The following is a 24669-nucleotide window of genomic DNA, read 5'->3' as shown; positions in this document are numbered from 1 at the left end:
TGCTCAAACCTGTGCAGAAATACTGTCCTAGCTGCTGAGGTTTGCTGGAGATGTACTTTGATCAAGCCTCATTCTCCTGGTTTGATTTCTTGTGCCAGTTTTGATGTTCCTCAACTCTGAAATGCTCCAGAAATGGTTGGTGAACCTCTTATGCTGTGCCAGAAGAGAGCTTCTTCTAGCCTTTTACTAAAAGAGTAAAATGCAAAGCAAATGAAAAGTGAATATGAACTGTTATGCTACTGACTTCTTAACACACTGTATTCTATCTGCAGGAATTTATGAGTCTACACAAGCCACAGCAGGAGTCCAGCAAAGGCTCCGTGATCGTGGTGCAACTTAGTATCATTACTCTTAGCTAATTTATCTTTTGATATATTTTGCAACAGCCATTAGAGGCCTGCATATGGTCTAGGTTTAGCACAATTTGGGAGCACAGGTGTCTGCATTACTCTTCCCTTGTTAGAATAACAACAAGGGAAACACAGAGAGACTCTTCCTTTACTTTGTTTCTTCCTACTACCCTATCAGGGTTTCTTTCACTGAGGTCCTCACATCACTTGGGCAGATAGAACAAGTGCAAAAGAGATTCCACCCCAACTAGAGATCTGTATGGGTTTCAGAGCTTGTCAAGAGCAAGTGAAGCAGCAAAACATTCTGAAGTTCACGTGGCAGATTCTTTGGAACAGTTTCCAAGCAAATTTATGTTCATTTCTTGGCTGAATACTACTTGAAACAGAACTTAGACTGGTGAACATGGGGAGAAATTTGTGATCAGCAGAAGTGAAACATCTGTTTTACCGGAGACAATCGAACTCCTGATGTTGTCAAAATCACATAATTCTAGAAGTGCCAATCTCTTTGTGGGTTGCTCTGAGAAAGGTCATGTCACTGAACTCTTGGTGACTGAATGGCTTTTGTCCTGGAAAATTCACTCCCAGATGTGCAGTGCATGCTGGAGTTTGATGCAATTTGCTTTGCTAACTTAGGCAGAGGAAAGAAAGATATCACAAGGAGATACCCTACTTCATGAGAGTAAGCTGGTCTCATAGATCCTGCATGACTTGTGCTTGTTTTCATTCCTACTGAAACCCGTTGGACATGTTCACTGCTATAGGATGTCACCTCAAGCTGTCAGTGAGATAATCAAATACCTTTACCTCAGCCTGGTCGGTTTAGAGGAATGGCATTCATCAATATAGGTCCAGGTTACAAATCAGAGTCAATGCTGACACTGTCTTTATGTTCCTCTGGAGGACACCATGCTGAGAGAAGTACTAACCTAGGTTGGTGTTAGAGCATTATTCCATGCCAGCAAATAGCATAGACAGATGGAAAACATTTGAATCTCTTTTCAGTACAGAGTTCTTTCCCAGTTCTGAGCAGGAACAATGGGGCTCCTCTGCTGTTCTTTTGCCTCTTAACCTTTGAGTCTCTGACACCAATAAAATGCTGACCATCAATGTTAGAAGCACTGTAATGCTCACATCATGTGTCATCTCTTTCCCTTCTCTGTTTCACACACAGAGTCTGTAGGCCGTGTTTGTGCATGTGACAGAGAGAGGAGAAATAAATGACACATGATCCGGGGGTTACAGTGAGACTACGTGCATCTGCTTCAGGACACAACGGCATGGCATAAACGAGTGCAGTGTGTTTGTACAACATGGAGGCACATGACTATGCATACCACTGGGCAGCTCTGTGAAGATGTCAGTGGAGCTGATTTTCTTTTGTAAGAGCTGTTCCTCTTGCTATATTTTTCTTTTTTGGTCTCAACTCTATGATTATTTTGCAACATGAGAAGATTCTCAGTGAAATCTCTTTTCTTGACTCTGTAGATGCTAGGAAAGCCTAAGAATTTTCTGATGCAGAGTCGAAATGCACAGCAGTGGCATGCAGCACATCATATATAAAATTGATTAGAAAATGTGTTTAAGCAATAGAATAATATAACTTGCATCCATCTGTCATTCAAGAAGGGATCCACAAAAGAGTCTGTCACTTAATTCAGTAGGGTGATCAGTGGGTCTGCCTGGGAACGTACTTATCTACAAAAGGACACATTATGGCTTTAGAGCTTGTTGGAGTGAAACAGGCTTAAATGTGAGTGTGCATATGAATTATTCTATTTTGTAACTTGTAAATTGCTCTTTCTGATGTACTCCACCCTCTAGTGACCTTTTGCTAAGAAATTAACCTAATCCTCACAGAAACTGAGCTTCCCCGGTTCATCACTATCACAACAGCTATTTTCTACCTATTTGCCCTGAGCACAAAACTTCAGTTACCCTTTTATTTTTATAACCACTGAAACCAGTTTATGATAAATGTTACCAGCTGCTTACAGCAGGTTGCACTGCTTACATGTAGTAAGTAGTATGAGGTCTAAAAAGATTTTGCATCAACAATCAAAATAATAAAGTGCAGAAAGAAATTTGAGCAGAAGACTGAATTTCTGCTAAGACCTCTGACAGTAGATTCATAGGTTTCCAGCTGATGAAACAGACTTTCAGCTCCTTGCTGGCATTATTCTCGCGTGATCTGAAGGCACTTGGATAGTGCATTTTAAACCAGTTGGTTGTTTTCTCAGAGTCCATATAGAGGTCGGAGAGAAAGGGGAGTATCTTTCTTGCTAATGTTAGCCAGACAATGGCAGCTTAACTGTAAAGCCCCCTAAAAGAGAATAAGCCTATTGTGTCCCCAGTGTGTTTCCCACATTTCAAAGGCCACTAAGTAGCACCAGCATCTTTGCCTCTGGGTTACTGAGAAGACAGACTCCTATGCTTATTAAATGATGTCTTTCCCTAATGATTTGAAACAAAAAAGGCGCACACATACAATACCAGAGATGTGCACATTTAAGGCTTCTCCTGCCATAAGGTCAAACACATGAAAAGAGACAAAAAAAAAGTTTGGCCCCAAGATATCAGAGTAGATCCACTTGCCCATCTCTCCCACACTGGCCCTTACTCTATTTTCTGCTGCAAGAGCCCCCGATTCCTGCACAATTAAGCACGACACCAATGGCATTTCTGCTGCTGCTCCTTCCACTTGGCTTCACTGCTGAGAAAGGAGCTCGTTCGGCGGGGAGGCGGGCACTGCTGCCTGAATAGTCTCTGAAGCATTCATTATCTCCTGCCTAATTACATGGCCAGCATAGTGGTGGTGTTGTGGGAACATTGCATCACATTAATCAGCAAGGGGATGTGCCAAGATGAAAGAGTCCCCTTGTGTCTGCTCTCTGCTGTGGAAAATGGGCGGGAGGATGGGGGAAGGAGTGGGGTATTTATCAAGTGGCAACTACGGAAGGCACAGCGGGTGCACCCCAGCTTGGCCTGGCCAAGTCGCCATCTTCCCAGGTCAGTGCTTTTGCAGCAAATACACCTTTTGTGCTCATGCATGTTGATGGATCAATAGCTCCAGAGGCTAAAATCTTTCACCACAGCACAAGTATGAGCAAGAGCTGTAAGGCAACACACCACTCCGTTGCTCCAAGAGGGAGTGGGAGCTGGTCCTCCATAGCCTGTCCTGCCCTCAGCCTGCTCTGATTATAAATAGGATCACCTGTTTGAACAGGCTCAGATTCAAATGCAGCCTGGCCACAAGGCTTCACAGAAAGTCATTGTCCCTCAAAACACTCTCCGAACACATTTGCCTCCAACAGTCTACGAGTCAAATGTTAAACAGTAACTGTGATGGGGCTCCTGAATTAAAGTCAAGCTAGTATACAAAAGCAAAAGTTTCATTTCCCAAAGCCTGCTGGTGAGAACCCCAGTTCACCCACATAGTATAAAATTTAAATGGACTCTTGAAATCTGAGAAGAGATCTCATTTCCTCCTATCTTTGTCCCACTTGCAGGACATTTGAAAGGCTTTGTAAGGCTTTGCATAGATGCTCTTCTGTGTGTTTGGGCTGGGGGGAGGGTTGAGGCATCCACACTGTGGTTGTTTGGCACCCTGCAAAATACTGGGTCAGACTGGAATACAAAATGACAGTCCTTGGCTGAGCTGCTTATTGCTGTGAGATGGAATAGCAGCGCTCTAGGGAGAATAAGGAAAGGTAATGGAAAAATGAAGACATTACAAATACAGTTCTTTGCATTCATTAACCTCTCCTCTTCACTTTTGATTCGATCAGTACATATCAACCTTCTTTAAAGTCCTCCAAGGACAGGCAGCAGCTCATGCTCTACTCTCTTCCCATTTGGCTTCCTGCAGGCCTTCCGTCCATCACAGCTTCTCTGCACTTGAACTGTGCTTCAGGTTAAATTCAATTGCTTGGAATGGAAGTGTCTTGCCTCCAAACCCCATTGTTTTTGCAATGCATCTGGCTTATTAATGCAGGCTATTAAAGCCACTTTGGAAGCAGATTTACTGAGATGCAGATAAGTTTATCTGCCACAAAGTAGGTGTGAATGCCAGTTACTCCTGCAATGACTGTTGCCAAGTCCTCCTACTGGTATCCCATGCTGTTTTGAGGACAATTGGGGCAGCCTGCTTATCTGTGTGCCACCTGTTGTGCTGGAGTCACCCTGACCCAGTGCCACCTTTCTATTCAAATACTGTTGCCTAGTCAGGTGGTGTTCTTTGGGTTTCAGCACACAGGGTGCATTGCTTATGTAATGCCAGACAGGCCTATACTAACAGACTTGACTTCATTGCCCTCTGGTGAGAGGAGTATATACAACAGGGCCTATCAATTTTTTTTTTTTTTTTTTTTTTTTTTTTAAGGGAGGACAAATGGGACCTGCCTTGGCTACAAGTGACAATCGAACTGAGGAAGGGGAAACTTCTGGTTATCTTGTCACATATAAACTCAGCTTATGGAGCAGGAGGGAACATTTAATATAGCTCAGCTCCAGATTTTAATGATTACAGCATTGCTCTGGTTTCCCTCTGCTTCTTGATCTTTGGCTGCAAGAAAAAAATGTCCACTGTGATACTTTAAATCCAGCATGGGAACTGCACGATCAAGGAGCTCACTTAGTCCCAGTGCCACAACTCCTGTTTCACTTTCACTCTAGTTTCAGTGCTGGAGATCCACAGCAGCAAAGAGCATCTCAGAGTAGTTTCCACATTTGCCAGGTTTGAACAGAATCCTTCCTCTGCCATTGCGAACAACATCCTTTAAATAAATTAACATAGTGTATATACAGTTTCTAGCTCCTCTCCTCTGTTAGGTCTTTGGTTGACCACCCTGCCTTGAACATTTGGTACTTTATCAATCTTTCCCTCAAGTCACCAGGACAGTAGTGCTCTAGCCATCTCCTTCCCAACAGAGACCCAGAAATTCCGTAAGATAGAGAATATTTTTCCAGGCCCACACTCATTAAAGATTGATAAAAACCAAGGGATTGGAATTCCAACCTCAAGACAAAGCACAGTTTTACCCCCAGTGGTATTAAGGTTACTATCTGAACAACAACTAGCTGTCCTTTTCATCTCACATTTGCCTGACAAAAGTGAGATACTAACTTTGATCATGGTATCCTGTGCTAAAACTGGCCAGTTTACATTGGAGGAAAAAAGCTTGAGAGATAACATAGTGAAAAACTCTGGTCTCTAATCCAAAAGACAGATGAAAAGACAAAAGCTGGGGGAAGAAATCCTACGACATGATACAAGGGAGATAATGACAGAGAAATGTGTCAGACTTTATAATTACTGTTAATGAGGTTAATCTAAGGGCAACTAATCCTGTTGGAGAATATGGTGGGCTTGTGATCAAGGTCTTTTCTGAAATATAAGAGTCTTCTGCACTCCTCAATCTTAATGCCTCTCCCCTTCTGGGACACCCACTGTCCCCCAGCACAGAAACATCTCCTTTTCTCATGGAGCCACCCCAAACAGTGTGCAATTGTCACGCCTACCCCACAAAGGCAGTGGTTTATCACTGGCAACTTGCAGTCCAAGCAAAGAACAGGTTTGTCTCCTGCTTGTATTAGCTCCTGACTGCATAGGCACGAGCCTGTGCGTGCACTGCAGTTTGATTTGAAAAGTGCCTCTTGACTTGTGTTTTACCACCACTGCCAGTTATTCCAGGACTTGAGTGAAGTCACTGGGAAGACCAAATGAAGACGCGGCAGATGAAGAGCTCTAGAAGAAGCCTAGAGTAAAAGCCAGTCCAGTTTCCATCTCCTCCTTTTTTTCATGTGCCCCACTCATTGCCATATTTATGGCTATGCAGGACATTCCTACACCAACTTCTGCGTAGTAAACACTGTGCAAATCACAGTGTTTCTACCAGTTTTGAGAATGTAACTTTGAAACCACTCTTTTTTCTACAGGCAAAAGAAAGGTGATGATACAAAATAACCATGGGAATTTCTTGTTTTGACACAAAATTTCTTCTGAAGAGGAAAACCAACATCACAAACATTCCCCCTTCTACAAGAGAGAAGGAAAATGGGGCAAGTGGCTGCTCCACATAAAGCTGTCCAGCCCTGAAATGGAAGTCTGTCCAAAGGTCTACAGGCTGCTGAGGCACATCTGCAAAGCCCACAACAAATCCCAACACAGTAAAGTTCTGTTTCAGTTTCACCCCCACTCTTCATGCGACAGCTTTCTTTACAATCCCACAGTACCTCTTTCTCACCTGGAAATATCATCTCTGGCTGTTCTTTTTACTTGTCTTGGTCTCTGGTTTCCAATGGACTGTTAACTGAGAACCTCTTTTCTCCATTGTACCTATGTTCCTGTTAACCCTGCTTTACATCTTCTATGACAAAAAAATAAAATTAAACTTCAACTGCATAAAAAGGATTCAAGCAATTTGATGGTAACTGCAGCATTCGTGCCTATCTCTCACTGGTGCCAAAGGTGATTGGAATTTTAGTAATTCAATAGATAGATAAGATATGGGAGGTTATTTGATTTAGTATTTGGCTGTACCATGTTTCTAAAATACTCTGCAGCAAAAAAATGTAAAGATCACATGATATGTTTCTTTAGGGTAAATCAAACAACTTCTTCTAAAGTAATATCCTCATTGCAGGTGTAATTATATTTTTGGCACTTTGCTGCAAGTTCCATTTAAAGGAAGCTCTTATCCAACAGCTCTGTGGTAATTTTTAAGTAATTCCCCTCCCTCCACATGCCCACACTAACACCAACAGGGCTTACAAGGAAATCCCAACAGGCAGACTGTTATTCAGTGTATTTCTGCATTTCTAAGGCTCATCGACCTCTCTTTTGTCAGATAAAAGCTTCCCATCTCTTTAAACCCTTCATTCTTGCAATAGTCCCACAGAAAAGTTGACATCCTTGGCAAGGAGAGTGAAAAGCAGATTGTCCGCCCTTCCCAATAGGCCAGGCTGGAGTTGTTTTAGCCTGTTTAAATCTCTCCCCTATTTATATGCTAATGTTCTGGTATCAGCAGAAAGTATAAACAGTGTTGTTTACAGCTCCCTATAGTCTGTGAGCACCAAGCTGCCAGGAGAATACTGTGTACTGGGCAAAGAGATATATTTATTGAAATTAAAATGGCCTCTTTTAAGACCATGAGAAACAAAACTGAACTGTAAAAATGTAGTGTCAGCCAACAATATAACATACAAAAAAAGACTGGCAAAAAGCCATTAGCCAGGGGGTCAGGCATGGGCTCTGGGGAGCTAAGAGATTTCATATTTAACAGGGAGAGATCTGGGGAGACCTTCAGCACAGAGACCTCTGAGAAAATAGAGCATCAAGCTCCTTGGCAAGGCAGCTTACATGCTCCATTTGCTATTACTGCAGATTTTTGTTAGTGGATAATGGCTCAAAGCTTGGCTCATAGCTCTCCTGGATCCTAAAGTGAATTAAACTCTCCTAAGGTAAACAGCAAGGTGTAAAGGAGCAAGCACAGGAATTCCTGAGTTTAGATCTTATTTCTTCAGTTTGTGGTGAATTTTCACCAGTAGAGCACCAGGTCTTAACAGTAACAGCAAAACCAGGCAGCAAGTAAGGATGTACAGAAAAGATGTACAACAAAAATATACAACATTTGTGCAATGTCAAGCTCTCTGAACATTAGGGCACAGAATTTGTGTCTTCTTTACATTAGTCAACAAAATGTTGACAATTGCAGTGGCAATCCCTGTTCAAATCCGGGGAAATACCTGCTCCCATTAGTAACACTTTATCTTCCAGTAAATAAATATTTAAAAGCCTTTAAAAAAATCCTTGTTTACCATAATGCCTGCTGTATGTAATTCTCACACACATGAGAAAAGATGCTGAAAAAAGATGCTGAACTGGTTGACCTCACAATCCTTATTGTATGGTTATCTACTGAAAGTCAGAAAAAGATGGGGCAATTTAACTCATAGTCTCCTACTGTATATATTTCAGTTCTCACCATGTGAGATTCAGCACTCTACTTTCAGGAGAAAAAATGCAGGGTACCTCAGTGAGGGCTCTTGTGAGCCACACAGGCCAGCTGAGGCACATCCAGCACCTGCATTGACAATACTGCACTCTGCTCTGTTTAGAGTGGGACTCCAGTGGCCAGATAACCAGTCCTGCTTGTCTCCATGATCCAAAGTCACATCACATCCACCAGTACCACTGCCTCTCTTGCTGGGCAGTCTCAGACAAGGTACCAAGAAAGGACTGAGTCTTTTTTTAGCCCTCCTAGTCCTGCAAAACCAGGGCAGAGGCACCTGAGTAGGACAACATGTAATTGCTTGGCTGTTACTGAAGAAGTTTACATATACTGCGAATAAAAAGAAGTCATCTACTCAGTAACTTTATATCAGCAGCACTAGATTGCTGAAAGGGTAAAATGCAAAGAGGACCACTTGCAATGACATTTCACCTTGTTAGAGCAGCACAATCACAGAAAGAGTTTGAGGTGGTGAACAATGAGAGTATTACACTGGAAAAGATGTGCTTTTCTTCCAGTGGGAATTCAGTTGCTAAGTGCACCAAGAGGATTTACAGCAACCCTTTGCTGTAATAACTAAACATAGGCCTGCATGAAAATCCCACATTTGGCTGTGGCACACTGGCTAAACTACTCTGTCTCCTTCTAGTAGTGTGTTCCCAAAGAAGGAAATAGTTTATTTTTGCTACTATAGTACATCTGAAATTAAGTAGTAGTCTGCCAAATTTTCCAATGCAGAAAGTTTGTCTGCCTTCTGAGTTAAAGTAATCTGCATGTGGTCTTGCACATATTACTTACATCATCTATTTAAGAGACTTAATCTAGCCAGTTTCGAGCTTTGAAGTTTTGCTGTACAGTGGTAAAGGGTTAAGACTATCCAGACTGCATCAGGTGCCCTGCACACATTACACCATGTATTTTGCAGGATTACGAGTGCTTATCAACAGTGCAAATAAACCAGCTCAGTGCTTTTATTCTACTCAAGACCATCTGAAACGTGTTCATTTCTAATAACTGACAGCTAAACCACTAAACCAGGTAGGGATGATGCTTGTTGGAGCCATTTTGAGCTCCAGCAGCAGTTTCTAGATTTCCTTCCATTACTTATTATTAATTACTGTTTGCTAAGTACCAGCAGTAAGAGACAAATACAGGCAGCTCCATAGCAAGGGGTTAACTTTTAAGTAAAAGGCATATTGATTGAAACCACAGTATGAAAAGTGAGAGACGTCTTGAATCTGAAGCCACGAGTTGGGATTGTAGTGTTTGTATTTTTGGCATCTGTGTCTGAAAGATGACAAAAAGGCACATAAGTGTTTTTAAGGGTAGCTGGGTGTTTTGGTCAAAGAGAAAGCTGACACATCTAAAACTAGGTAAAGAGAGAACTGTAGATGTACTTCTTAGAGATGCGTCTACAGAAATAATAATAAAGAAGAGGCTAGAATGTAGTCTTACATAATTCATTGCTGCTTGGACATGGGCCGGGAGGGAAGAATGGAAAAAACAGTCCATAAAGATGCCAATAGTTTCTAAGCAGAAACATCTGTTGAGGTCTTAAAAACGGTCAGGCCTGCAGCAAGCTCAGCAACAGGAAAGTCTGCAGTTGATCACTCCTACCCTCATCAGTCCCATGAGCTCCCACCCCTGGGACTGGATCGGAGCTTGGAAGATAGCTGACACCATGAATCAAACACAGCTCCTTTCTTAAAGTGGAAAAGAGGAGGAACAGAAAACCAGGATGGGTATCTGGGGAAAACAAATTAATATTTGGAATGGAGGTCTTCAGGAAGAGTTACAAAAGAGTAAGGGAACATGCAAAGGGAGACCCAGTGGCTTATCCCATTCTGTCCCATGGGGTGCTCATACACTGAATTTCCATTGCTCTGTCCAATCTAATTTTAAATGTCTCAAGCAAAAGCTTGCTCCCCTTGGGAGGGTATTGCAAAATCTCACAAATCATCTTTGCCTTTTACATGACTGCCTCTTCCTTTGCGATAGTTCATTTAACTTTGTTTTCTCTTGATACTCAACAGTGCTCCTAGACATATCAGTTCCAAACAGCAATTTCTTCTTCCTGAAAGCATTTGTTCCCCTTTGCTGTCTTCTCTCAAGAAAGGAGTTATCTTAAAATATCTGTGGAGACTGTATTTTGTTCATCTCTGCAGGATCTGCATCTGCCAACAGGAAGGGAGCGTGGTTCTGCTGGATCTTACAAGAATCAATAACTGGGGGGCCTCAGCTGCTATTTTATAGGAGATGTATACATTGGCAAAAGTTCTTATAAAGCAGGGTTTGGAGCATTCTCTTTCCCATCTCTAATCATTTCAGGTGCCAATTTTGACTAATTGCTCATGTTAAAGCTTCTTACAGAATGAACCTTTATTGACCAGGAAGGCCAAACTTCAATCAATGACAATAAAAATTTTAACTACTGATCCTTAGGTGGAGGTTCCATTTTTGCTGCAAATGCAAAACTCCAGCAGCCTGCCATATCCATGGGAGTGGGCAGTAACCTAGCAGTGAACTTCTGAGATCACAAAGGTTTCTACTTTCGAGTTACTGGTGACTGAAATACCACGCAACCTATACTTCATTTCTCAAAAAAGGGTAGTATTTGAGTGCTTGGTACTTTGGAAATATTTACCCTGCATTTTTGAAAATCTAAGCAGAATCCTTTTGCACCCCTAAACCAATCACTAAAATTTTCCTAGCAATGGTTGTCCTATATAAATTTAGACTGAAGGATGAACATATGGCTCACTGGAACTCTTGCTGTGAAATTACCCATCCAGTCCACGATCAGCACTTCTATAACAATAACAGAAGTGAGCAGAGTAGTGGTTAAAGTGTTTAGATGTCCAAAAACAAACTCTGCAGTTCTCGGAATCATCAGTTTTCAGATTTTGACCTGCTCTAGACCTGCACTCCAAAATGGCACAGTGCGATTTGCTTCCTGGTGCAAAAGTTCCCAAGTTCTCAGCACTGAACATCAAAGAAAGCTTGTTGCTCGAGGAATCTATGCCAGCCTGGCTGGCTCCCTGCTGTTCACACCTTTTGCATTTTTTCATTAGATTAGCAGCTTTGAACAAGAAACTATGGCACTATCTGAAGCTACAAGGATCTATTTATCAATCTGTAAGATATTCTCCACCTTCATACTTGCTTTCTGGCTATATCCATAAACATTGTATCAGGGGAGGACTTTGTGATAGTGACTTGTTCATATTTCTAGTTGCCAAGTCAGTTGGATACCTTAGTGTTGATGGTGGGACAAATAACATTACTAGAAGTACTGGCATTACACAGTTTTTCATGTCATGCAGCTCAAAATTACTGATCAAAAGGCCTTATCAGTAGCTTGGCTTTCCTTTCAGGTGTGGAGCAAAGTTGTCATGCTGCATGTGAGGCACTGGATGACTTCAAAGACTGAGAAACAAAAAAGGCTTAGAAAGCTTCTTGCATCCCGCTATTCCTCCTGCAGATTTCTAACCAGTCTCAACCAGCTGCTTACATCCAATCTGGTCTCATGAAGCCCCAGTTCCCTGCAGGTCCTCTGGCAGCACACAAGAAGGGAATGGTCTCCAACAATGCAGGAGTAAAGGGAACTTTTAACTCAATGTTAAGCCTCTTAAAAAATGAGCTGAGGTTCCTCTGAGATTTTATTAAATCTGCCAGCCTGTGAAATACTGCCCATTGGATCAAAGACACAATGCACCCTTTCTTAGCTTGTGTTGAGCTCTACATGGATCTCCAAAGGGCAGTAGGGCTGTAATGTCTCATTAGGTCAGTCATTAAATACAAGGAACTGAAAAATTCACCAGAGACCAAGAGTCAGGATGGGACTCTGCCATCCCTTCAGGAGCACAACATCTGACCCTTTAAATTCATCTCTACTCCCTTCTCCCCCAGTACACTGGGAACTACTCACTGTTGCTGATGTGTAAAACCCTGCCACAACAACTACTAAAAAGGGCAGCTCCATGCTGGCATTGATCCTGCCTTCATCTCACTGCATTCTTTGTCTAAGAGAATAGAGGCAGGATTAGAAGGCGGTTTAGAGTGCAACCAGGCAGTAAGATTAATAACTGCTCTTAGCTTCATTCATGATCAATTGAGTGTATGTGAATCTGCAGAGGACCTTCTCCAAACAATCTGTAGGGATGGCAGTGGCAGTCATGGAACCATAAATCCAAAGCAAATTTCAGTGACACAGCATTTCTTTAGGGAAAAATTATATGTTTTGCTATCTCTCGATCAGCAAATACTGCTCTGCTTGTGTAGGTCTGCCAGTACTTACCCCCAAATTGTTATGCACCCTATCTTACTCCCTAGAACGTCCACTGACTCCAGTGGGCACACAGGCAAGTCTTATGTGACGGAAAGTTTCCTATTTGGAGTGCTTTCAGCCACACATTTGAAATGTCTCAGCTACTCTTTAAACAAATCAAAGCCTACAGGATAAAATGTTTCACCTGATTTATCCCAACTTGATCTCCCACATGTAATGCAGGTAAATCACATGGTCTGGCTCCTTTTTCTTGAAGGGGTTAGCATTTTTTTTATGAATTCTTGCATATGTGAGTACAAGCTGTAGCATGCACAGTGCCCAGAGAGGTGGCCATCAAATGTGTTCCTTAATGACCAGCATGTTGGTAAGACCTGACTGGTCAAAATTCAGTAGTTGCTAGTGTAAAAGCAAAAAATGCTTTTGCACATGTGAATGAAAGGTGGCCATCTTTTACATTCATTATGTAATTCTGTTCACATCACAAAACAAAGTATTTTTGTAGCACTTTGGTCACCTGCTAAGACATGCCATATAAGGAGTGACTCCAGACAGTGTGTGCCTGCAAGGCTTTGGGACACCACTCTGGTGGAAGCAAAACCCTGTGGGAAAGGCATGCGTAGGGGTTTGATTTCAGAGTGTAGAACATCAGATAATTTTTTTTTCAGAGATGCCCCTATTTTCAATCTGTACATCACTTTTTATTATAGAAAATATCAAAGTAGAGAGGACCAAGCTACACAGGGGAATGCCTATATCCACAAATGAAATGGAGCTGGGGCAGCAGTTAGCAATATGGACAGCACTAAACAACAGCTTAGGAAAAACATGACAAATAAGTTTCCCTTTCTAATTGCCAACAATACCTTGCAGGCATGTCTGTACAGACTTGGAATGCCCAGAGACAGGTTTCAAAACTGTACCGTCCAGGCATTTTGCTTGGCGTGACAAAGGACAGGAAGGAGGGCACATGGTTGATTTGCCCTTACCACATTTCCTAACACATCCTGTAACATATCCTGCAGGGCCAAATTTCTTACTTCAAATAATGGAGTGTTACCTGAATAGTCATCCCAGAGTCTGCACACAGCAGCTGCCTGTATTCCCAAGCATTTAGAAATTTGCCATCCCTATTTAATTGAAACAGCAAGAGAATTTATGGAAGCAGAATTGAATTCCCCTAACTGATAACTGAAAGATTAACTTCTGGAGGGAATGCCTTGAGATTTTCAATGACCACATATGATTAGGACGTTGGCTTAATATATCACCTATCCACACTGTACTGACTAAAACAGGGTTGATGGTAGAAAAAAAGAAGAAAATGAAAAAGAAAGAACATATAGGCCTCTGCCATCTGAAATATGGTATAAAGAGGTTACTGCAGCAGCCCCACAAAATTTGTCTGCCCAAGGAATTTCTTATTGATTAACAGTTCATACTGGCATCAGTGAGAAAGAGTCCAGGCAAAACAAAACTTCTCCAGCATGTTTCAAAACAAAACAAAACAAAACAAAACAAAACAATCCCACATCGCCCCCACAAGCTCTTGTTTTCACTAGGCCAGGTGCCACTGACTTCTGCAGACCTCAACCAAGATCATTAACCGTCAAACTTGGACTATATGGGACCACCATATGAGGCTTGTATTCACTCTCCACAGTAATCTTAAATTCTGTTTCCAATTCATGCTAACCTCTTACCTCCCCAGAAGCATTCATTAAAAATAAACACCGGTATTGCAGGGAGACTTTACATCCAATGTGATATATTGCATCTCAAAGTGGGCAGTGCAGTGAGGCTCTGCTTCTGCAGGTTCCCTGCCCAATCTACAGGCCCAAGATAGCTCAGTAACTTTGAAATTTGTAACCTTCTGCTTTTTCATGACAGGACTATATTACTCTATTGGATTATTTAGAATTAGATCTTGTTAAATGATGCCTCTTTGACAGTTTTAGCCTAGAACTGACCTTGGAAATATCCTTTTTTGCTCACATGAAAGGACTTTGCCTTAGGATTGAGGCACAGAAGCCACAGCAGTAAGGAGAATGTGGAGCAAGCAGTAAATACCAGTCTTCAATGCTGTCATACCAACATTAAATTCACTTAAAAAAACAGTTGAGAGAGACAGATGGTAAGATATCTAAGAATGCTGATACTTCTGAGAAGGGGAGCAAGACATGGGTCATTTGTAAAAATAGCAGAAACCCTGTCTGTAACTTCAGCAATGTTCAATTTCTGTATTTAAAAGAGTCCTCTGAGGCTGCAGCTTTCACGCACATACCCCGGCTTTCACAGGGAGCATGGGAAAATAAGCTCATTGTGTCAGAAGGCCTTGAAAGGGAAAGGAGGCTTGCAGCAGGATGTGAGGAGGGGAAGAGCTGGAGCCCAGCTTGAAAACGCATGGAGAGAAATCAAAAACAAACACGTACCTACCCCCAACATGCACACGCACACACATGCCAACCCTAAACTCTGACTGAACTCTGAAACTGGAGACCGAGCTGCTTTGGAAGCCACTGCTAACTTTTCTTCTTCTCTCCTTTTTTTTGTTTGCTTTTTTTTTTTTTTTTTTTTGGTTTGGGGGTGATGCGTCGTTTTGTTTTGTTTTTTACCTTTCTAAGGAGGAAAAGAAAATCAGCAAACTTGTGTGTGTGTATGTGTATCTCCCGGGTAGCTCAGGAAGAGAGAGTTGTCAAAAGTCCACTCCAGCATCTATCTTTCTTGTTCCTGGTGAGGATTTTATAAATATTTGGGAGGTTGCATGGGGAGGGAGGGGATAGCTGGGGAGAGTGAAGGCTGCAGGAGGGAGGCTAGATAACTTTTGGGGCCACACTGCACAGAAGTTTTGAAAGCCTGCTTTTCATTAGCATTGCCTAGCAACCAACTCATCTGCTGCAAATCTCATCACGCCCCTGCAAAGCATCCACGGCATGCTAATCTTTTCATTTAACAGAAAAGCTGCTGTAATCTTTCTTCCTTTTCCTTTCTAAAAAAGCAGACAATAATAAAAATAATAATAATGATAAAAAAAGATTCCATCCCTGCTCCTCCCGCTGCCCTGCATCCCCCCCCAGTGCTCTTGTTGATCCAACACTTTGCTGAGTTCCCATGGATGACCTACATGTGTGTGTTCTGGCTGATAAGTCCCAGCTGCAAAGGCAAGCTTGGGTCGGTTTTTGCTTTCTGTGTTGTGTGTGCTGGAAAGGGAGGGCAGCGAGGGGGAGGATTTTTCTGGCTGGGAGCTAAGAGAGGAAGGAGGCAGGCAAGGCTACAGCACTCAGAGTCCGAATGGGTCCAAATGGCTTAAATGAAATCTCTGGCTTCAGATACTGTAACTGAAGCCTCCCCAGCAGACAGGGAAGAACTGGTTTGTTCTGGTGTGTGCGCACACATGCGTGTGCATGCTTCTGTGTGCGTGCACAAATCCAAGTTCTCTCCATATCCGCAGGAGAAGAGCGAGTCTTGCTTTGTTGCTGATGAATTCCATGTCCAGCCAGCTGCAAACAAGCCATGCTCTGGAATCTCCCTGGGCTTTGCCTGTCCTTTCACTCTGAAAATATCATGCCTAAGGGTAGGGGAAGTGGTTTGGACAAAATAAGACTTGACCTGAGCATCTGCCCAGAACTGAAACCAAACGTCTGTCTTCCTGAATTTTTGGCTTTTCATAAAGCTTGGATCATTTCTCCTGCCACCTGCCCATCTTCAAGCATGTCTGCACTTTATGGTTTCACATGGAAACACTAATCTATCATTAAATAGGCCATGCATGCAGCTTCTGAGCTGGTGAGAGGCAGGAACCTGAAAACCCACAGACGAGCACATTCGCAAATACCCAGCCCCATTTTTACAGACACACACCCCAAGAGGTGTGCCACTTTGCCCTTCACTCTTTCCTCAGTCTCCTTCCCCTCTTTCTAGTCTCTGTATTTCCTCTACCTTATTTGTACTTTTAAGTGGTCCTGAGGATGTCTTGTCCTCCCCACTCAAAAAGTAGTCAACTCCTCCAAAGTGCAATCCTGAGGCCATTTCACATTCTGCTTAACAATCTATCCTCTTTCCTGCTCCTCTAAGCCGTGAACCTTGAACGTAATACACTTCACTTCTACCCACACGATGACTGAGAGCAGACTCTTTTACAAAGATGTTTCCTCTTCTCCACCACAGCATACTGCTGGAACATACCCACTAGAGAGGTGCTGTAAAGATGATTGCAACATCACAAGGCCCTAAAGCAAAGATTAAGTCACTCCGGCCAAAAATGTTATCATACCTAAGGAAATGATGATGTGGCCATTGTGCGATGGATCAAGTAGAGATAAGATACTATGAGTTTCCTAAGAAATCCATGCTAAAACTGGAGCAATGTGAGGCCTGGAAAGAAGTAAATCTTATGTAAAGTTGGAAAGGATGCCACAATTGTGGAAGGTATTTCGATGTCACACTTCTTTGCATTTTTAAGTAATACATGGTGAACAATAATATTCAGACCTCCTCATACAAAGTACCAAACGATAGATAGGCCCACTAACAAAACTTTTGACAGCGTAGCTGAAGGAATGGCTATAAGGCCAGTGAACAGGACACCAAGAAAGTTCAACCAATCTCAGCTTCAACCTCTGGCAACCATTTCAAAGGGTTTCATGGAGCAGAGTGCCCACAAGCCGATGAAATGAGACCCTTCATGTGCCATTTACTGCACTTGACTGGGAAGCATTGCCAGCTTTTCAAAAATACAGCCGCCTCCTCTCTCTTATCTTCTAAACAACTCCAGTGTTACTAGCTTCAGCAGTCTGCACTGCAAGCACTTTCATAGTCATCAATCAGGTGAAAACCCTTTCTCCTATGCACACACTGGGCTTGAAACCATTATGGGCTGGCTCTGCTCCCACAGCCAGCTGGAGACAGAGGTGCTTCAAAATGCATTTGACGGGAAAGGAAATAAAACCCCCACCTTTGCTGACTTTTAATTAAAAAAAAATCTCAAGCCTCATTGGCTCTCAGGAAAACATAGAGTTGGCTCATGTTTAAAGTGATCATATGGAAATAAAATTAGTATTTTAACAAATTCCATTCCCTATGTTAGTAAGACCTTTAACAAAAAGGCTGCTCACTGTAAAAATAAGACTTTTTGGTCACTGGAAGGCAGGTACTTTGGACTCCAAAGAAGACTACTGAAAGAAGCTACTAATTGCCTCCTCTTTGGGATTTGTACCTATCTTTTCACAGACCCGAATTTCTTTGAAATCAATTCTAGGCTATTCCAGGGACAGTGAGCTCTGTTAGGCTGGATAAGAAGTAACAGATAGCAAAGCAATGGCACCAGATGGCAGAAAGAAACAAGTGAGGAACTGAATGCCACTTACCCACATGGCAGATTATTTGCTGTGAACTACCATCACTGTTGTGATGGAAAAGGATAGATTCTTGTGAGTGGAAAATCAACTGGAATGGAGACAAGATTCCTTGGTTCGGGTGCAAATGGTGATTATAATAATTTTTCTGTAGTGTCCCAGAGAGCAGAAATTAAATATGTGACAAGTCTCAGGCCTCTCTTGTCCTTGGTGAACTTACATGCAGGTTTCAAATACCCAGCCTAACTAGCATTCTCATTATCAGAATGAGCTGAGACGCCAAAAATTGAATGAACATCCTTCAGGTCCCCAGACGATGAGGAAGGACTTAAAAGGTTGTTTTCTTTTTTAATCAACATAAAGGTAAGGAAACATAATTGCAAGCTCCTCCTGTTAACACTGAATTCTAGTCTATGCATGTATGACCCTCATGGCCTCTGCTGGAGAAAAAATTCTTAATCAAAGAGCAGCAGCAAGTTATCTGGAATGATCCACTCTCGGGAAAGACTCAAGCCTAAGCAAACAGTAGATCCTTATAAGCATCAACCTTTTATTTTTTCTTTTTTTTCTTTTCTTTTTTTTTTTTTTAAACTTTAGCAAGTTGTAACAGCTTCTCTCTAAGATATATTCTTGTTTTATAGCAGTCATGTTCTTACAGCATTAATAAAATGACAGCTCCCAATGAACAGTGCATAGAAGACTTACAGTATTGGACAAGGCTGAGAAATGCTGGCTTTCATGGTGTTCTGCAGTTCAAAGTGAGGAAAGTTTGTCACTTTGGCAGAATATTAGCTGAGGGAAAGAAAAATGTGTGAAGGCAGTTAAACAAGGTTACACAGGTGCTTCTACTACAGACTGTGGAAAAAAAATAAATTATAATACATGTGAAAGAAAATAATCTCTCTAACATTTGAGTCTTCTTACTGCAGGGATAAAACCACAAGCCTGCTTTAGGAGTGCTGCCCTCCTTTAACTTGCCAAATATCACACTGACATTCTTTAGTGACTTGTGGTTTGGAGAGATGGCCATATGCAAAACTGAGGTCTACACACTTCTTAGAACTAGAAATTATTTGAGTACGTTCTGGTAAACTTCGAGATGCAATCAAGCTAAAGAAAATTTTACGTGCTAATAGAACTCCATCTCATGATAAATGTTATAGTCTCTTAAGACAATTTTATCGTTTAGGCCACTCCTTACCCTTCACAAATCAAGAGGTAGTTTCCAGTTGTAGGGAGGAAATGAGAAGGGCTTAAATGCTGCCAGTATCAAAACAGAGCATTTTCAGAACAGCCAGAGTTTTGAAGCAAGTTCTGTGATTGCTAGGAATAGGTCGAACTCAAATTACATTCACAAGCACTCCAAAAGTTTAAAGAAACTCAGGGAGAGAAAGTAAAAAGATGTCCTTACCATGAACTCATTTGTACTGAAGAAAGAGATAAAATTTTACCCAAGAGATGGTTAAAATTTAAATTGTTATTGAGACATAATTCTTGCCTTGTAGTTCAGCAAAAGTCCTCCTTGCTCTGGACAGAACTACTGAACTGCTTTCTTCAGAGGATTGATAATGAGATGCCCTTAATATTTTCACAGAATAGACATCAGCGTTGGGACTTGTTGCCATACATGGCATTTCCCCCCAAAATTTACTGAGTTTCAGTTGTATTAGACATCAAATCCCAGAGCCAAAATACCAAGTTTTGGTTTAGTGTTGTCAAACACTTACTAATTTAAAATGTCAAATTGCATTCCATCATAGAAAAATGCCGGTATTTTTAGGGTTTGGGTAGCTTTAGATCTAAGGTGTATACTTTTAACTGCATGCACAAATAGGAAGCACACTGTTCTTTCTAAAGGTAAGAGGGAAATGAGGCAAATATCTTGTCAGCCAATTGCTATGCAACAGTGAAATATAGCAAGATTCAAAAACCTCAGCATATATTTAAGGTCGGGAGAGTTCCTTTAAGCTATATCTTCCTACACGGATCTCCTCTTATGCCACACCAATTTTAAACCTCATCATGGCTATTACTTCCACAGTCTTCTGCTTCAACAGGTTCCCAGCTCATCACTGCCATGATTCTACTGCTCACTGCTTTCCATTCCAGTTCCTTCAAGAGGCCCAGACAGGTACTGTGAAACTGGGGACACACATTCATTTCTTGTGTCCTAATACTGCCTTAGAGTGACTCAACAGTTCTTAAAGGTTAGGAAAAGGAATTTCAAAAGAAAATGGACTCAGCCATTTGCTGGAGCATGCCTAGAATGTGACTGTGGTAAATTTTTATGTGAAAATAAAACTCCTTTCCCTTTTTTTCTCCTAATACCCCGTTCATCCATCAAAAATGTGCAATCCGTGCCCAAAAATGGAGGCCGTAGAGCTTCCTAGAAAAGAATTGCTTTCCATCACTTGTAGAACAACCACTTTCTTCATAACAGACTACAAACTTTTTGAAGAAATTTTCTATCAAAACCATTCAGAAACAAGTCCCTTATTTTAGTCTTTTTGGCTCAAATGCTATGGTAAATTATAATTAGATGAAAACAGGATTTTATAATGGAAGGTGTAAGACAACTGCAACAATCATGGGGTAACTAGCTCTACCTGTCCATCAGTAATAAGGCAAGAGCAATTCCAAATGTCAAAATGACCAAACACATTCAAAAATGAGCTTAAACTCCTCAACAGATCACTTAGGGCACATTGATATATCCAGATGCTTCCTGCTCCCCAGGATAACAGGGGCGATTCCATGCCTATCTCTGCACTAGTCTCAATCCATGTACTTCCTTTGAAGGTCACTGCCTGGCCTTTCATGTGTCTGCAACTTTGTTGTAGATGTTTTCTGGTATTGCAGGTGTAGTGGTGCGTGCTTCTGTGCTTACAAACACAGCTATCCATTAACTCCTTATCACCCTCCTTTGCCAGGAATTATTCAATAGATACAGAAAACATAGCGAAAGCAAACCAGGGTTGCATGATCCAAGTTTTTTATTCTGTTCCGCCTGTAAATTAGTGTTGCTCAAAAATAAAAAGCCCTAAGAATGCTGGGATCTAACTACAAAACACATAAGGAATAAGCAGCTGCACAAGCTTCCCCACTGTCTGATGCTTCATGGTCACTCAGTCAGGCAGAGGAAGACTAGGGACAGGAATGATGTATTGCCTCTGACCATTCACTCCGGGACTTCTCTGCTGACATCAGTGACAAAGGTTTCAGGTGGTTCTCCCTAGTTAATCTCATGTTGGACCACTGACTCCTAGGAGAAAGACCAAAGATGAGAAGAAGGAGTATAGTTCTAGCTCCCACCCTAGATGTGTATGCTGCTCTGCAGTCCTGTATGTTGACATGGAGTAAGGATCCCTTATGGAGGGAATCAAGGTGATCAACTGCTCTCTGCTGGGAGGGAAAAGAAACAGGCTACAGCGAAGAGAATTCTAACCCCTGCTCTTGCTAGAGACTTCTTCTGAAAGGCAAATGCCTTCGAACTGTTAGTTTACTGTTAGTGACTCTTAGAGACAAAGTAGGCCCACTCTTATAGAGCAAAATATCTAAGTCTGGAGATGTACACTATCCTACTGAAATTGAACTCTTCATGATGTTAACACGCCTATACAGCAATTAACTTAGGACACTAAGTTTTCAGTGGTTTTAAGAATACATATTAGTACATTTTAATGGAAGGTCCTGGCTGCATGGAGAATTGCATTTGTAAGTCAGCTGTGAAACACAGGCTACCAAATTCAGAAACTGTCCTGGAAACAACACCAGCCAGAGCTGTCTTATGTAATGAGAAAGCTTAGAGGAACTGATGAACGATTATCTAAAGATGCCATTCCGTGGCACCTTCAACCAGCCTCAGCTGAGTGGCCTAAAAAAATCCCCCTGGATTGTTTTTCAGCCAGTCTAGGCCAGTTCGTGCAACTATTCAGGTCAGGAAAGTGCCAGTGCCAGAGCAAGAGAAGGAGAGGGAGCTGGGAGCTGAATGAGTAGGAGCACAGCAGACTGAGCAGTTTAAATTGCTATGGAGCTGAACCATGAAACTATTTGATCCTTTTCAGTCGCTACTGAATGTAGCACATGAGCTCCTATGTGTTCACTTCTTAATGCTAAAGCACTTTTTCAGATATTTACAAAAGATCTTCCCCGATTATCACAGAGGTAACTGGACCCTGCAGCACTTCCACTGAAGGCAGTGGAAAGAAAACAGGCTGCTTTCAGTCAACAATGGCAAACCAAGCAAGGAGTGAAACTGAAAAGCAGCTGTGCAGAGATATCCTACAATTAGAATTACAGACAGTAAAGAAACCCTGAAGAGAAATGGCAAGTGGACCCCCTTTAGATTTTGAACTGAAACTTGCTCTCTTGAATATTTTGTACTAACTGGGAAATGGAAACGATTTATAGTAGACAAATCTCCTGATGTCTGACAGCTTGAATGTAGTAGACAGAAGTGGCACAGTAGTGGATAGAAGTTGATGCTCCTTGACTACTAAATTAAATCAACTGTGAAGTCTTTAGTAAAGAGTGAAGTGTGAATAAGCTGGTTGAAGGGACCCTAGATCATGTGGAAATTAGCTGATGGGGAGATGCTCACTCTGTGTACAGCTGTCCTAGACCGAGAGACTGCTGCCCTCCAGCTGCCTCTATCTGCCACCCCGCTCAGGGCTGCTGTCTCCCCAGCAGCTGGCAGAGCTGCCGGTGTGAGCGCTTCCAGGCAGGATTCGTCACATCAATTTAAATGAGTGGTTTGAGCTAATGCACTTTTACCCTACACCCCAAAACATACTGGGGAGTGTACACACAAATCCTGTCCATGGCTGAACAGTTGGCAGTGGCCAACAAAGGACTGTGGTAAGTAACTGAGTTCAGCAACGCCTTCCAGCTGTGTCCGGAGGAAGGGGGTTGTCCATGGGTTTTGACTTCACTCTTGTTTACATAGGGAAATCACACTGCTTTAAGTAAACGCACAGTTTATATCCAATTTACCTAAACTATTGCAAGCCCTTGTGCAAGCACTTAGTGAAATGCAGCCTAAACAGAGGAGGAACATGGGTGTGGCACAAATTCCAGTAAACCTATTAAACTTATTTAAATTAAACCGGTGGGAATTCCTCGTGTTAACAAATCTTTTGCAACTCTGTAAGGGTAAATTCTCCCATTATGTCTATAGCCATGCAGGAGTAAACATGCATGCAGTAGGACTAAATCACTTTAGAATTTGGCTCTGCACTAAGCCCAGATCAAGTTTTAGATTGTAACCAATCCCAAGCACCAAATCACAGCAAACGTTGTATTCCCTTTACTATCATTCTCAGGGCAAACTACCTGAAATGTGGGGAATATGAAGCTTTCCCTCCTCATGATCCCTGTACCTGTTTTCCTCAGGCTCAGGCTTTGTAAAGAAATGAGAAAGAGCCATGGTCTCCCAGCACATCAAAGACTAGAGGCCTTGTAAATCTTAATATCCTGCCTGCTCCAAAGAATGGAGCAGAGCTGGGTTTGGGTATGGGGGAGGAGAAAGGAAGTGCTCATAGGCCTGAATGCAACCAGCACATACAGTAGGTCTAATTATTGTCCTATCAGCTTTGATGCACTGTGTCCTTTTCCTTCAGCTATTTTAGATAAACAGGAAAAGAACAGAAAAAAAAAAAAATCAGTGCTGGAAAAAATACAAGTCAGTTTGGAACGAAAATGTTATTGTCAAATGTTCTAATGTCAATTTCAAACAATAGTGAGTACAGTATGTCATATGAAAAACAGGGCTATTGCTATGCTGGTCAATCATACCAGAAACAGAAAAAAAGAGACTTTTAAAAAAAAATGGTGCTACAGTAAGAATAGCTAGTGATTCGGAGCATTAAGCATTACAGCTTATGAGTAACAAAGCCTGAAAAGTGGTAATATACTTACACCCATTGTTCTGACAGGGAAGGCTCTTTACAGACAGTTAAAACAGTTTGTTGTGGATTGCAAACAATCCCTGAGTGTGTACCTAGGCTACTGCCTAGCAAAACCATGAATAGCACTACCTTCCTCTAACCATTAAACTGTTCCAAGAAGTATTCTTTCATTAACATCCTTGTACACAAAAACAGGTGAAAACTGGTTACACAGTAGGAGTAATCTGGTTTGGCACTTAATACTACTTCCAGAAGCCAAGTCAACTTTCTGGTGTAACTGTGGGACCATCAAAACTTCTGAAAGGGCTCAGTCTAAAACTGGTGACTATAAAACATACTTTCACAATTATTCTTGTATCTCTGGTGCAGAAATTCATAATGAAAATAGACACAGGTTATGACACCCCCTCACTTGATAAATCTCGAATTTATAAATTTTGTTTATAAAGACATTGGACCTACTAAGCAAAATCATTACAGATGGGCATAGCTTCGTGTAAATCAGCATAAACTCAGTGATGTGATGAAAAAATTTGACTCAGTTCAATCTCTTATCGGTGGGTTTTTATCATTTGTAGCATGGACATGAGGGGATCTGATGAGACACATTCGTCTGTTTAGTTAATTTAACAGATCTCTTTTACACTATGCAGTATGATGCACTGTCACAACTACAAGAAACATGGAAATTGGGATCTTCAAAACATTTTGCAGATGCTAACTAATTATTCCATGCATTTTCACAAAGCAGTTCAATATTAC

At 41.7% G+C, this 24669-nt stretch overlaps 1 protein-coding gene across 3 annotated transcripts in view; it reads right to left on the bottom strand.

Moving 5' to 3' along the window:
* Positions 1–24669, bottom strand: part of RAD51B (RAD51 paralog B) — a 424424-nt gene that overhangs the window by 67553 nt on the left and 332202 nt on the right. The window contains exon 11 of one of the 3 annotated variants that reach the window (XR_004240589.1): positions 18707–18793. The exons of the other annotated variants lie outside the window; for them this stretch is intronic. The gene's annotated coding sequence lies outside the window, so the exon portion shown is untranslated. The remainder of the gene's footprint in view (positions 1–18706; positions 18794–24669) is intronic. 3 annotated transcript variants of the gene reach the window in all.

The sequence above is a fragment of the Corvus moneduloides genome, chromosome 6 (genome assembly GCF_009650955.1).
Source record: "Corvus moneduloides isolate bCorMon1 chromosome 6, bCorMon1.pri, whole genome shotgun sequence".
Classification (NCBI taxonomy): Eukaryota; Metazoa; Chordata; class Aves; order Passeriformes; family Corvidae; genus Corvus; species Corvus moneduloides.
Note: the sequence above shows the minus strand (reverse complement) of the source record. Positions and strands in the feature narration are given on the sequence as shown.